The sequence below is a fragment of the Cottoperca gobio genome, chromosome 5, assembly GCF_900634415.1.
Source record: "Cottoperca gobio chromosome 5, fCotGob3.1, whole genome shotgun sequence".
NCBI classification, from domain to species: Eukaryota; Metazoa; Chordata; class Actinopteri; order Perciformes; family Bovichtidae; genus Cottoperca; species Cottoperca gobio.
The window spans coordinates 23318267-23334532 of NC_041359.1; positions in this window are offsets into that span (position 1 = coordinate 23318267).

A 16266-nucleotide genomic window follows, 5' to 3' on the forward strand; every position below is an offset into this window, starting at 1 on the left:
AACTTCAATGACCAAAAAAAAGGAATGTCTAAATGGACAATATTGATTCGACAAACTGGAGAGGAAACATATAATGATGAAGTTGTATATCCAGGACATCTTTAAGGCCGGCGTTATAATTTGAACTCCAGGGGAACATTTATATTTGAGGCATTGGAACATGAAGAGGCATTTTTGACATATTTACCAATAGGTTAATGTAGACAACGTTCTGTACTTTGGCTTTGAATAAAAGCTACAGATAGAAACAGCTAAGGCTCAAGGCTGCAGCACTTGAATGCTTTTTCCCTCTTGTCTTTTATTACAGACTCTGGTATTCCAGTCGCATGTCATGTCGACAGTTGTATTATTTTAAGACGCTCCGTAAATGTTGCCAGCCACTCTCCTTAGAGGCTAAAATAAAGAAGTGATGTGTAGCTGTGTCACATTGTCCCCCCTCCCCGTCGGGTGTCGTGCAAAACACGGAGCAGCTGTTACGAGTTTATGTTCTTATGACTAACTGAAACCTGATCAAGGGTATCGACGAGTTGTAATAACTCCGACTACAACATCCTCATCAGAAGCACACGTACAGTAAATGATGCTAGGGAGTAAAAGCAGCCAAATGCACAAAGTGATCCACATTTATTTATGTATGAAACATGATGAAGAAACGTCCTTGCATAAAGACGTACAGTACATGTCAGTATCTAGCATTGAATGTGTAATAATGTGGGCTTGGAATACTGGAGTAACACACATACATATACATTTCCATGTGTTTTTTATACCAAAGTCATTTGTATTTTAAAGATGCAGGTACGATAGACTCCACTGAAATGTGGTTTTACTGCGTGACTTTCTTTGTCTGACAGTAAAACCGGTGAACTTTGCCTCCAGCTAACAACAACAACAACCATAAATCTGTCTCATATAAAGAGATATGCCTCCCGGTATCATTTTCCAGCACGTGGTTCTGACTCTGGAACTATTTCAGTCGGACAGTATGCATGGTAAATGTATAAGTCGTTGCTTTTGAGGCTTTATTTTTAAATAAAAAATGTGTTTTTACTGGTGAACCTTTATTTATTTTTGCTTTTATGTTGATGTTTAGTTGCTCAGAAATGTATCGTATGTGATTCCAGACAGTGAGGCACCAGCAGCTTAACATGTTGCTGGATGTCACGCCGTCGCTAGTGCTTAATGCTTAAGCATACATGCATGTGTGCCAGCTACTGAACTGGCTTACTGCTTCACTGCATGGGAAGATGACACCACAGGCACGTTCGGATTTATTTGCAGGAGGATTAGCCTCGTCATGTGGTCGGGTCAAGGTCTGGCAAGGGTTGACAAAAAAATCAAAAACAGTGTCCCGCGCTATATTTGGGTTACTGTGATATCGTAATGCACGATAATATAATGATGAGATATTATCATTTACATGATGGTGTGAATATGGTACGAAAAAAAATAATGTTGTGTCATATAATTACAATGAACACATCTCAAATATACACGTTTGGATTAAAACATTAACAAATAACCAACTTTTATTTACATGAACTACATTAACGTTTAATACATTTTGTAATAATGCAAGAACAATGGCATAATGTTAGGAGTGGTTTATATGTTTATTTCACGCTGCAAAGCTGAGAGAAGCAACTTTAATGTGTTGAGGATAAAACCACATTCTTCATGGGGGGGTGGGGGCGTAAAGTCTGCAGGGACTTGGCTCGGGAAGCAGAGGATCGCAGGTTTAAGTCCCCGAAAGGACCAAGTACGCAGTGTGGGTTGGTACCTTGAGATGTGCCAGCTCACCTGCTGGGCACTGCTGAGGTGCCCTTGAGCAAGGTATCGGACCCCCACACTGCTCCCCGGCTGTATATATAACAGCTGCCCACTGCTTCTTAGGAAGAGTTAAAGGAAGGTGACGATAAAAAGAGGATTTCATGTCTGTCTTTGTAAACAACGGTCAGTCCTCTTCAAACACTTCAGATGCAGGAGATGACACAGTCCTGATTAATTAAAAAAAGCATCATTTGAATTCATTATCAGTTAGAAAAATAGATCTTTTGAAAAGATACAATCCAAAATCCCTGTTTTTGTTTCCCCAGTTAGTTTTTCCTTCCTGAATTGCGATGGAGGGGGGGGGGGGGGGGGGGGGGGTAGCAACACAACGAGGGAGTTTTCAATAAAAAGACTGCTTGTCTTAGATAATAAACTCTCCCCTTGTGCCGTTTCTCGCTTCCTCGTTCTGTTTACTCTTTTGCCGATTAAAGCTGTCAGGTCTGTGTGTTCAGTGATGGCTTAGTATTCTCCAAATTCCTTGACCTACATGCCTTCAGGCTCCTTACAGCTGTGTCTGCATCTGTTTCTAATGGTCTTTGTCATAATTCACACTCCACCTCCTCTGGCTCCCTATTGCCTCCTTTCCACTTCATTTAGCGTCCATATCTACCTATTCTTTGATATTCCAGTCTTTCCTTTGAGTCTGCTCCCTCAAGGAATGTCTCTCTCGCTCTCTTTCATTTTGATTTGTCTCAGTCAGTGTAGCATTTTACCGCTCCATTATTGCCAGATGTAGACAGGCTGTATTTGATATGTATCTGTGGAGCATCCATTGGTTTGTTAGTTTGCATCATTTGACATGAAACAGCTGTGTTTTGTTAAAACTACAGTATAGAGTTGTTTTTTTTGTTGCATTGAAAGCAGCCAGACTGCAATGGTTAACTTCTCCCAGGCAGCAGTGCAGCCCACCAGCTTTCCTCCTCAGGTGTGTGTGGCTGCAATACTTTCATCAAGATCATTTTGATAGTGTCAGAATCAGAGAGACATTTTTTATCAACCATGAATAATGTTTCAGAGCTTCAGGGAGTGCGTCAACGCGATCAGGTAATGCCCCCGAGAGGTGAGCGGCTGATGAGGTCACACCATGTGTCTCTGCGAGCTTTGCTTTGCTGATGCCCCTCGGTCAGACCTCACACAGCAGAGACACTTTTGATACATTTGGTTTTAAAGGTTGCTGTTAAAATGTTTCCGAGCTTTGCACAGGCCTGTCGGGGAGTTTGCTTTCTTTCTTTCTTTCTTTCTTTCTTTCTTTCTGGCAGGAATAGTTCCATGTATTCATTCATACGGTGTCTCAAACAGTCATACAAGAAAACACAGTTTTATCTGTGTCTGCAGTGTGTTGTTGAGTTTGAGTTGTGGCCTCTATCTCACCTCTGAACCAGGACGTTCAAGTAAACAAACCCTTTTCTCCTCCTTTAAGCACGCATGCATCCGAGCAGTGATGTGGACGAGGCAGCTGAACTTCTTACTTTACCTCCAGAGTAATTGAATCCTTTACTTTTCACACTTCTCTGACTCTAAAGTGGCGATCATCATGTCCCCGTCACGGACTCAACAGCGCGGCGAACTGAATTATACTTTCAAAGGAACACTTTACTGAAAAAAACGTACTAAGAGACATTGACCAGAGTCGTCCTCGTAGCAACATGTTTATCTCGCCCAGAAAACCTGCGGTCTGATGTGGATCAAGTGAAAGCAGCGCGCTGTACACCTGGCGCACTGACAGGCACATTCAGAAAGTTTGTTGAACAGATTTTACTTATTTAAGTAAAAGTTTTATCTGCAAAATGTGCTTAGAAGTAGAAGTAAGTTAAATTCAGTTCTATATAAAAGAGAGCTGACATGAACTGCTGTGCTAACGCTTCATCCTATCTTCTAAGATGTATATAATGTATGTTCATATCATTTGTATGCAAACTCTTATTCTGCAGTATTGCTCGTGACTATAGCTGTCAATGTAAAACATAATATTTCTCTTAATGAGTAGAAGGTAGCAGAAATGTTGCTCAACTAAAAGAACAACTTTATTCTCGTTGACGCTTAATTTGCCACTAAATTAGGTTTTAACTATTTCGCGCCACTAAAATAAACAACTGTTTACTTCTTCAAGGTGTAAATGTTTGTGTCATTCACTCAACTGCATTTTAGCCTAATGAGGAGACAAGTGTGGGCAGTAGAAACTGAGTTCTCCCCGGCTGTATGGCCCATAAGCGGCTCCTGGCATGGCGCAGTTAACAGATGGTTGAACAGAAGTGTGTGGTACCTCAATATGAGAGATGATACCATCTTCATACATGTTAATTGTCAATTTAGGAGGAGTGCGATATGGTCACACCTTGGCGTATCGCCAACAGAAAAATGGGAGCTGGTGTCAACCTGTCAAAACAGCACATTGAGCTAAATTGGTTTTCACGGCGCTATTAGCTGAAGATGAAGTTGAGCGTGGACCAAATGAGGTCTTATTTAAGTGGGTGTGAGGAAGGTTACGGCAATTACATATTCCTTAAAAGCGCAGACGCCGAGTTTAACTTGAAGCTGCTCCTCTAGAGATAAAAAACTTTACTTTATCAGTCTTTGTATGTTTAAGCACTATACATGATGGCATCGACCGCGTCTATGAGCTTGAGCTACTCAACAGTAGAGAGGGATGTGATATGATTTGTATGGACCCCAGGAAGACCAGAGACCACCTTGTGGAAGCTAATGGGGGAGTTCGGCCTTCACAGTCAGGGCTAGTGCATGTTAGATGACATGATTCTGTCTTTTTGTTTATCACTTGAGTTTTTCCCCCTCAAAGGTGCATCTCTGAATTGTATTAGCTGCTGGAGGAGGACGGGTCTGTGTGTTGAGTATTAGGTCATTTCATTGCAGGCCACGAGCTTCATGATTGGTTGGGATTCTTTGGGGTCGCCCGACTGGCTCGAGCCACGATCAGAGGCTCTTTTAGCTGCGCACGAGGTCAGTGTGGCCTCCCTGGAATTCTCTGTTCGTCATGTGATTTGGCGGCTGAGGGAGGTTTGACATAACTGAGATGTCTCTATTTCAAGCTACGAGGCGATCTTCTTAATTTCTTCATACCATAACGGAAAGAGAGAAACTAGTGCATGCAACTCATATTCTCATCATTAACTGGGGATTCTTCCCAGATGCAATTTCCCTCTCTTTATATCTTAAAGTCACACTTTTACCATCTCATCCACTCGACGGCCGTTCCCCCTCCTCTCGTCTGTCTCTACCCTTGACCGTGGTGATAAACCCGTAGCTGTCGCTGTCATGCAACACTCAGGACACTCATAAAGACGGGCGCCACCTGTTGCTGGTGCATGCCGGGACACTCAACTTGGAATATTGCAAACTTGGCACAACTGGGTCATATACCCCGCCCCCCTCCCCCACCCGTTTCCTGTTTCAGACCAACAGTTAACGTTGATGTCTTTTGATCACGACTGCGTCCTTTCACAACCTTACTTTACCTCGTGGGGTAAAATTGACAATGAAGATCAGTCAGTAGGCTACACGGATGTTGTTTGTGTTTAAATGTACTCCCCAGATGCTTTTGACCTCCATAATAAGTCAGCTCAGTCTTCATAATCTACCTATCCACACCGGAGCAGCGCTCTAAGAGGCCGCACCGATGATATTGCGGTGATTTAGTGGTGTAATGCGTTTATGCTCAGCAGGCTCAACATGGATTCTCCAGATTAGATTCTGATAAATTATAAAGCTTTTTTTTTTTTTGTATTCCACAGCTGTTGTGAAGTAAGTATAATTATCTTCGGTAATTTCTTAAGTAGAAAATATGTTTACGAATCAAAGGAGAGCCGAAATTGCTCTCGCAGTGTGTCCTCTCGTTCTGTCTGGTAGGTTTACAAAGTGCACTTGATGTGAAATGTAAAAGTGTAATTGTACGTGAAATCTTAAACTTTAGATCTTCAACGCGGCCTTAATTGTAAGCTCTGTCACACGCCCTCAGTGATAATTGCCGTACTTCTGATTGTAATTACATAGCTGGGATCCACTGACACATAAGAGCTATGAATACAAGGCTGCACAGGGAAAAGCTATCATCATGCTGTTTGTTCATGCCCAAACATTCTTTGGTAATTAATCAAGCAGCTTTGCTATGGAGCCAGTGTCTTATGGGCCACCACCAGAAGACATCCATAGGAATCCAGTTAAACCCTGGACATATAGCTTAGAACCATCACCTGTGATCGCCTCCCTACACATGCTGTTATGTCAGAACAAAGAAACCCCTCCAAAGGTTCACGTTCTAGCTTCTTTTCCAGGCTTTTAACCAAATCTCACAGTCTTCATCAGTGGATGAAGGATACGCCATCACACTTGTAAAACGTATCAAACAGTTATAGTACAGTAAAAAGTCTCTAACAGTTTAATTCATGAAGTTTTGCTGGGAGCAGCGATTACTTCTAAGCCCACATGCTGTGATTATCGTTGAGCTTTTAATCATTTTTTCCCCCAACTGACCTGCAATTTTTAAACAATCAGTTATGGCGTGATTAATCTTTTGGCATCTTGATGGTTTTTTTTTTTTATCATTCGCGGGAAATAGCCCGAGTGTCACCGGTTTCCCCCTGTCCTACCCTTCCCAGAGGATGATGGATGATACGCTGATCCAAAGCGTCTGACCCGTTTCAACCCGACTCCTCTGCAACAGTAAACAGAGGCGTCTTTTGACATTTGAGCCTCCAGCACATTCCCACATGAACGGCCTCCATTTTTCTGCAGCTTCAGTATTTCTTTAAAACGCTGCCATGTCCAGAATCCCTCTGAGTTGAAGTGATAATCCTCAACATGTTTTTCTATATAAATGTACGTTTGAATTCATTCTTGAAAGCTTTTACATGTTCTGCCCAACAGCCTCTGCTGTTGGAGGGTCCTCTTGCCCACAGGGAGGTTATGTCTACGTTTCTGCCAGAAGCAACAAGACTTTAAATTATTATTAGCAAGTATTAATAGCCGGTGTTGTTGATCAGACAAAGTGCCACCAATACAATATCAAATTTCCTCAACAGGAAATCGATGGAAAGAGAAGTTACAATCCTGGAAGGGCACAGAGAAAATTAAAAATCACAATCTTTGGTCCAAATATAAACAAAATGATGACGATTTTAATATCAATTATTAAATATCAAAAGCAGAGAATTGGAGCGAATCATAACTTCCAGATTGACTTCTCCTTTAAGGGCACGCACTGATGCTCCAGTTTACACAGCACCAACTCAAACAGAAATGAATGTTTTCTGCTGCTGTTTAATGTTTGTTTATGTCAATAAATAAAATGATGCTGAAGATATTACTCGATTGTAAAGAGAAATGTGATTTGGGCTTTTGTGCCTTGTGTTTTACCTTAACAACACGGGTTTACAGGCTATAGTTTGCTCTTAAACTATTACTATTTATTATAATATTACACTATTCTCTTTATATATCTGCAGTCTCCATGGCTACTGGTGTTAGCACACTCTTTGTTCCCTTCCCTTTTTCTAAGAGACCTAATTAGGCAGAAATACAGACGCATGTATAGATGGGTCGACAGAGAGGAAGACGGATAGAAAAACTGACATTAGGACATTTCTTCTTAATTCTGCGTTGCCTGATGACCTGAGTTGCCTTCATTAAGGAGGCAGTTTTGTCATTCGAGGTCCACGTATTGTACATATCAGCACTGAGTGTCTTGTGAATCACAAACAGGGAAGTGATCTGGCGGTCAACAGGGAAATGGAAGATGACCTCCTGTGTTGTATCCTCATCCCTCCTATAGTTACATTAAACTAAGATCAAAGCTGTTATAGATATTCCATTAAAGCCACAGACATCACAATCAATGTTGAGAGATTATTGCATTTTGAACACGAACAAACTCAGTTGCTTGAACCTGCAGAGTTACAATCCATCAGACGAGCGGCAGACGCCAGGAGAGTCTCTCGTGTCTGCGGCCTGTGTGGCCAGCAGGGTTTAAAATAGTCCCTGGAAAACTGATCGTCGGTGCTGAGCAGCAGTGAAAACCACAGATCAGATTTCTACTCCATATAAGAGTGAGGACGAGACATGAAGAGACTCAGCGTTATGAAACAACGCTGTGGATAAGCCGTTGAACACAATGTTGTTCAATGATGATACGTTTTCTTCTAATGCAGATCCCTCGAAACAGACGAAACAACTTCTTTGGGATGAACTGCTCAGTGTTATATTGTGTCTGCTGTTGCCACTAGATGGCATTGTTACACTTGATTGTGTTGCACCGCCCTCTGAGGACTGGCCTCCCACAAAGCAGGGAATAAACTTAATACATTGGAAAATAAAAAGCTGTAGAGTCGTCGGGTCAGAATTTATAGACCCCGACTCACGATGCGGCTTTTGAGGCCGGGCTTCCATTGTGTTGATGCAGTTGGTGTGACCATGAAGTATTGATTGCATTATGAAATTCACTTAGGTGATAAGTGGTGTCTTGGTATATGAATAAACAGAAAGACCTTCATTTCTTAGCAGGCATACAGCAGTGTGCGGAGGTAGATGATCACGTTGATCATTTCAACGTCATGTGGATAACATCCTGGAGGTGGCGTTGAATGACATGTTATGAATGAAGTTTGTATAAAATGTTGATTTCTTCATAATGGGGGAAAGAAAAGATTACCTTGGTTAGAAAGGTAAAAACCTTTTGCTTAAATATATAAATGATGCAAGTGTTTTTTTAGCTTGTGTATACAGTTATATTACTGATGTGTACAAGAGGAACTCTCTACAACTATATTTATATATATATATATATATATATATATCGCTCTAAATGTCATCATTTGTTACAGCTCTTCTTCTGCAGTGATTAACGGGCATCCAACTAAAGCTCAACTCCTAATACTTGTTCATTGGAAGTGGATGGAAACGCACATTATTTAGCATTTCCTAAAACTATTTTTCAGACGTGTTCTACATTTGGATGGAAACCTGGCTATTACTTGGTATGTTATGTAATCCATCGCAAATACATTATTCGATATAAATCCGTGTACATCTAAACAACTTTCCACCTGTCCATTTTCTCCACATGTCCTGCTTATTGTGGAAGCTACTTACAGGTAACATACATCTCAGATGTATATGTGTTCTTCATGGTGTAATGATGGATGACAGCATAATAAAATAGAGTACACCTTAGATGTAAGAACCAGAAATAATCTGAGCATTATGTCCTGTTTTTCTCACCTCCACCTTCCACTTTCTCTTAGCTTGTTGGCCTGTGTGATATCCAACCACCCTGACACACCACCTGAAACATCCTCTCTATCGTGCAACAGCCTTTTGGTATATATCATAGCCAACCCTAAGTACCAACAAATAAGCCCAGGCAAAGCAGTAATTCATCATGTGATGCTTGGCTGTTATATATCTCTCTGTCTTGGTCACCATTACTCTTCCTTATAGTAGCCGTTTGAGCACTGCAGTGTTACCAGGGACAGGAGCGATAACTCTGGTGTAATAATGGACCTCTGCACAGCCATGATGATGGACGAGCCCCCCTTGTAGGAATATATTCTTAATAAAACACACTTCTTTAATAAAGGTACTTTCTGCTGGAAGTCTCAAGTGGGATAAAACTCAGGAGACTGAAATCCCCGAACTGCTCCTGTGTACAGTGTGTCTGAGCGGCTCGGGGTTGTCACTATGCAGAAGAAGTTCCTGTGCAATACTTCAGGATTAAATATCTCTACTGCTATGAGATGTTGTACAAACATTTGAACCTCCATCTTATTGACTTTGGTGATCCCCTTACTTTCCATGTGCTGCAGCTCACACAGCCAGTGAAATATCATCTGCATCTACTTGATGGATTGGTACATTTACGTTCCTCTCACGGGGAATTGCAACAACTTTGGTGATCTCTGACTTTTCATTGAGCGCCATCATGGGCTCAACGTTTTAATACTTGCAACACTGATCCGTTACATTCCCATCAGCCTCAGCTGTAGATTGTGTTTAGCTATAATTCGCTAATGTTAGGATGCTAAACTAAGAAACTGAAGATTAGCACGTTAGCATTAATAGCATGTTAGCATGATTCACATTTAGCTCAATGCTGCTCTCTCAAGGCCCTGTCACTCAGTGCCGTATGGCAGAAACGTATGCCGCCGCAAGGAATTGTGGGACGGCATTATCTCCTTTCCTTTCATAGAAGATGGTCCAGTGTTCCCTTTGCCAAAGAAGAAAAGAAAGTGAGCATTGAAGCACCTTTCCTTAGCATTAAGAGACTTCTATCAGCTCTTATCATGTCTGCCACTTAAATACTTCCGGGTCATTTCACTTTCTTTAGACAAAAGAGTCTATTCGACCCCAGCCTTCGTCTTTAAATTCTGTTCTAAACATACGCAGTCATTGCATTACATCATTATATTGCATTATTTATATCACATGCAGTATCCCTCCATCATTTTCAAAATATAAGTATGCCAAGCTCTTCAGCAGCCACTTTCTTTTCCGGCTGTTGTCTTTATTCTGCACCAAACAGCCTTATCCTCAGCAGAGGGACATAGTGCTCATCATTTAGGCTAATATCTTAAGGTCCCCATCTCTGGCTTTGCTTACGCTGAATGCCATTCATCTGCCTGTAGCTGATGAGCCGTCTGATAAGCCTCATAGTAATAACCCTGTGAGATACTTCCCCGTCTTCTTGTTATGGAGAAAAGGGCAACTGGAATCTGAATGGAAAATCAGATGGCCTTTTGTTACTTGACCTCTGAACCCCGTCATGCAATTGAGGCACGCGAGTCGTGGATAAATGTGGTTTCTGGAAGGAATTAGACACGAATTAAAATGTAGCTTTTACATGGGAATTAGAATTTCTCATTTAATGCTGTTTGTGCCTTTTTTCTGACCTTGGAAATAGTAAATAAGCAAACTGTGAGTTGTGTTGGTGTAGTCTATCACCTTCCATCATAACAGCCATTTATCCAACCTACATTTCCCTGACTGGACAAAGTAACACAACACAAAGTAGAAGCAAGTCAGAGGAAGGGAAACAAAGATGTGTGTAGAATATGATCAACCTAACTCTTCCACATATTAAGTGCTTTGAGGGTACCTTTGAGATGTTATATATTACCTCTATGTCTATTCAGTGTGAGTAGGTGAGAGCGAGCCCCGAGGTCGGAGGGTAAGAAGCTACAATACTACGTTATTGTAGACAGCAGTGAAAAAGTAATCTCTCCAGGCTTTCTACTTGTCACACTGTACGAGCAGCGCTTCTTCACTTATTTTAAGCTCCTGGAGCTGAAAAGAAGAAAGAGTGTAACATTAATACAGAAACTCCACTAAATCCACGATTCCAACAGATGAATTCCCCTCAAGAAAGCGACTTTTGACTCATCGCGCATCTACGATGTCGGCGGTTCTGCCAAGACTGATAACTGTAGGCCTGTAGAAGAAAGATGAGCCTGAACTACCTTCAGACTCTTTCACTATACATTTCCTCTACATCACCTTGTTATCAGTGTTCATGTTACCAGTCGGAAGTGCATGCACTTACCTTAAGTGTTTCCTTCTTTAATGTTCTCTCAGCGTTGATGTTCAGCTCTGACACATTTACTGTAAAGCATGATTTCATGTAAAGAGGAGTCTTGCGACACCTTTTTAGCAGGTTTACTGTGCGTGTTGTGTTCAGGCTCTTGACACTATGGGCCTTCAAAGAAAACACATACTCAGCATTATTTTACATGACACTTATCCGTGACATTTTCTGATTTTGCCAGAAGTCGTGTAATACGCTCCAATATAAAATGACACTGATTTCAGAAGGAGCATATTAAACATCCCATATTGTTGTAGTCCGTCAACACTCTTACTTATTCTTTACCATTCTGTCAATCTCTTGGAAGCAGTCAAAATGATTTTCACTGACATTTTGCATTTTTGAGTCATTTTGCGCTCCTTATCTTGTGCGACGGCGGTAATTCTTACTGTTTGACGGATGATTCAGTCCCTGTTTCAGCTGTAAACTCCTTTCTACTCGTCTGAAATGTACTTTATCCTTTGGACATTTTTACAGGAGCCCCCGGAAACTTCCAGAGGTTGAACTGAGCGGGAGCATGTCTACTGTATGTTCCCTCAGATCAGTTACACCACTGCACACACGGGAGAAGTAGACCCCCCAACTGACCACAAGACACACTGTAAACAGGCTGTAGACTCTTTCCAATCACAAATAATATAAATGTTTGGGAATAATTGTCTAATCTTCAACAATTACGTATTATGGGTTCTCAAGCTGAAGATAATAAGATGGTACCTGCGCGATTAGAAATCAATGAATCTGTTACTCGTACCCATCCTTACTGCAGTACTGTTCCACATATTATGCGTTAAATACAAAATATTTAAAGGCAAACGTCGGTTGATTTTGTGTTTAAAATGTTCTACAACAGTGGGATCTGTGGGTCCCAATTAATAAGGGAAGTGAAGGAACATGTCAACCGATCCTTTAATATAAATGTTGAACGCTGTAGTAAGGTATACGTTCAGTTTAGTGTTTCTGATTCAGTTCACATCATTTTAACATTGTTTTTTGATTATAATCTTTGTCATTTCAGATTATTCATCCTTCCCCCTTATTAATTCGCTACCCTCCGCACCACTAATTACCTCGACAGTGATACTAATCAGACATGCATGTTATATTTTACAATACGGAGCAAATAAAATCGCCCTCGAGATCTTCTCGCCGAGCACTGAGGCCTCCCTGCTGCACAAGAACTGCACAGCCTTCGTCAAGGGCAAATCGACATCAATGTCTGAGGGAAGGGAAAGTGTTACTCATTGGCTTCACCCACCTGTGTCCATCTGATGAAGTTCATTCATTTCACCTTACATGCAAAGCGAAGACGCACCTTCCTCTTGTGCTGTTTGTTTCCTTGTCAATGTCTTCAGTCATTAGAGGCAGATTAAAGCAGTTTGTCAGCTTCAAGGACTCATGATTGTGCTAAAACAAAAGCAGCAGGGAAGGCTCTCCCAGGAGCTGACGAGCAGTGCAGTGAATTACCCAAGCACCTGCAGGCTGTTAAAGTGATATGCTTCACCCAAAACCTGCAATGTCTTTTGAGCATGAAACACTTAAACTCTGCAGACTTGAGAGGTGGTTGTAAAAAAAAAAGATTTCAGTCCGTTTTTTTAATGGAGAATAAAAGCTGTGTGTGTGTGTGTCTTGCAGCATGGTCTACCTCTGTCCACCCAGACGGTACGCTGAGTATTACCCACACGCTGCTCAGTATGTATTATGTGCAGTACTCCCTCACCAACCACATATCATTCAACACCCCATAACACATCATTTATATAATACACCATATCTGTCAGACAGCACCTTGGCTGGACTTTTGCTGCTTTGCACACTCATCAGTTATATTTGTTATTGTATTAAACTTCATATTTTGTACTTGCATTGCTTAGACCTTTTCCTCGTTGATATTCATAAACTCTTATCTCGTTTGTGCCATATTTATATTATTTGTAAATATGTGTGAAGATTTTAATACAATGCAACATTTGAGGCTGACACTACTGCAGTGTTGTGTTTGCATAGTAACAATAAAGTTCTTGAATCTATGTCCGCCATATGTTTAAATACTCTTCTTCCATCTCAATCTTGACACAAAGCCTCCCAAGCAGATGTGTGCGTTGGTTTGTGCACAGCTGGATGAACCCCCCCCCCTCCACCCCACCCATCATGGTAGCTTCGTTATATGTTTTACCTTGAAGCTCCAGATACTCACCAGTACTCCTTTGGTGTAATACTCCAGTAGCTGTCACCATGTTTGCCTTTGTGTCACATTGCTTTGTGATACTTGGATATTAAAGGTCTTATAAGTCAGCTGACACACGGCCCGCACTAATACAGGGCCATGAGATGAGGTAAGAACAGCCCGGTGTCCTGTGTCAATGCAGGAAGTAGTGTGTCCTAACAAACTAAAGTAAAGATTTTATTTGCATATTCATAGAATCTCATGGAGGGAGAAGGAGTGTTTTTCTTTTTTGATAGAAAAACCATGTTGGACACAAAAGTATTATTTCAATTATTTTAATATGTCTAAAAAATAAAGAATAAAACATGTCTGGAGGGATTCTGAAATTATCAAAATCCTACGAGCACTCGGTGATTATGGAGCTTTTGGGGCGCCTGGAGGTTTGAGGCCCCAAGGCTGGTTTTTGCTGCTCTTCCACTGGTTAGAGCCTAATACGCTAACTTTACCAGTGAGTTTGAAGGTTAATATGAAAGTTTTATTCTATTGCTTTCAAAAAACAACTTTGAGTGTGTAGATTTGAATTCTTTAGCTAAGAAATGAGTGAATTATCTCTTAAAAGTTTAGTTTTTTATTACAGAAACTGTACATTATCTTCACACAAGAAACACACTGTTCTTTTTTTCTTTCAATTAGGTTCAAACAATCAGACTCAGACAGTATCGATTCACTAATCTGGCCTCCACGTTGGTAGTGAGTAATACATTATCTCTAATTGGACAGTGACGATGTTCTCAGACTTTCCACAGCTGCTCCAATCTCCTATATCAGCTCTAAGCACACATGTCGTAGGAGCAGGCTGACAAGCAGTTTATCACCTGTCCTTTGATTACTGTATCAGTCAGCAGGTCGGACGTGTCAGATCCCAGCAGACAGAAAGCATGTTGCAGAGGCAGAGAGGGACAGGAAGGAAGAACTCCAGGAGAGGAAAACATCTATTTTCTTTGGCCTCAGAAAAGATACTTCTGAGTGTGCTTGACACATAGTCCCTGTACCACCAGTTAAACAGATCTTTAAGAGGTAATATCTATTGGCAGTGTAATTTTCAGACTGAAAGCACACAGAACAAGTGCCAGGGAAAACATGTGTAGGTAGTCACACCATATGAGAGTGAACTGCAATGATTTCCTCTACTGTATAAACGTTCACACATATGCAGAGCAGTTCCCAGGACTCATTTCCTTGAGTGCTCTCAACAATTCTGTGAGATGTGTTTGGCTTGCAGAGTGCTTGTTTTGAATCGTTTCAGAGTCCTCTTTGGACTCCTTTACACTCCTCAAGAACTTGGCACGGATTCTTTTGAAAAGCTGTCGACTGTTGCCCCGATCGTTATCTTTTAGGCTTATAGGAAGCTGAACATGCACAATGGGACTGATTTTAGAATTGTGAATTACAGACATGATAAAGAAAATACATACTGTATATGTTTTTGTGTTTCGTCTGCTTTTTCGTAGTAGCACTAGTTTTTATACTATTAAAGGGATATTTCAACATTTTGGGAAATAAGCCTGTTCTCTTTCTCTCCAAGAGATGAGAAGATTAATAACACCTTAATGTCTACAGCTCCTTTTCAATTAGCTTAGCATAAAGACTGTAAGCAGGCAGAAACAGCACCTTTAAATGTTAAAAACAATTTGATTGTAACTTCTTAAGGATGCTTTGTCTACTTGTAGTCTTGTCGCCACAGTTGGTTGCTCTTCAACCAGCGAAGACGATGCAGAGAAGTGGAGGACTGATGTATAAACTGACTGTGTCCTGTGTCTTTATGCTAAGCTAAGCTAATTGCCAACAAGCTCCAACTCCATTTTCACAGACGTTAAAGTCTCAATCATCCGATCCATCAGTCTGCAAGAAAGTGAAAAAGTGTATTCCCCAAAACGTTGAACTATTCCTTTTAAAGCTGCACTCATCCATATTTGTATATTTGCTATGTAATGCCATATAAGCTATGTGTAATGTGAAAGGGGTTGTTTGTAGTGACTCTGCCATCCTTCAGTTCTACAGAGCAGCTCGCTCTTTTGTTTTGCCTCTCGCAGCTAAAGAGCCAAATCTTTTCTTCAAGAGTTGATTGAAACCAAATCAGAGCGAAAATCATTTTCCCGGTTGCCAGAAACACGTCTCTGAATGAGAGATAATGTTGCTTAATGTCTGCAGACACGTGGCAACCCAGCCTCTTACTGTACTGCCAACTACATGATGTCACCTTAATTGTAATATTACTATCTGAGCAATGCAGTAACCAAAACCCCTAAAAATAAATACAAATCTAATTATATTGTTTTTTTCCTTCGTGCCACAGTTTGTTTGCCGGAGCTCATTGTTTAGGATTCTCCAAACGGATCATCGTGATCCCTCAGACACGATGCAGATGGTGGTTCATAATCAGGAGGGTGAAATATGTCACTTTTAGCAGAGTCGTATTTGGCTCCGCTGCGGAGAGCAGACTGCACCCTCGTACTCCTCACACTTAATTGACACATCAGTGAGGACTAGTGTGGTTAAGATGTTGATGAGAGATACAGTGTGGTTACCATGAGAGTGCCCATTACCTCCACATGAGACTTCTCATTTTGGCTCAGCGCCTCAGCTTAAAGCCTAATCAGCTGTTTGTATTGGCTTTGAT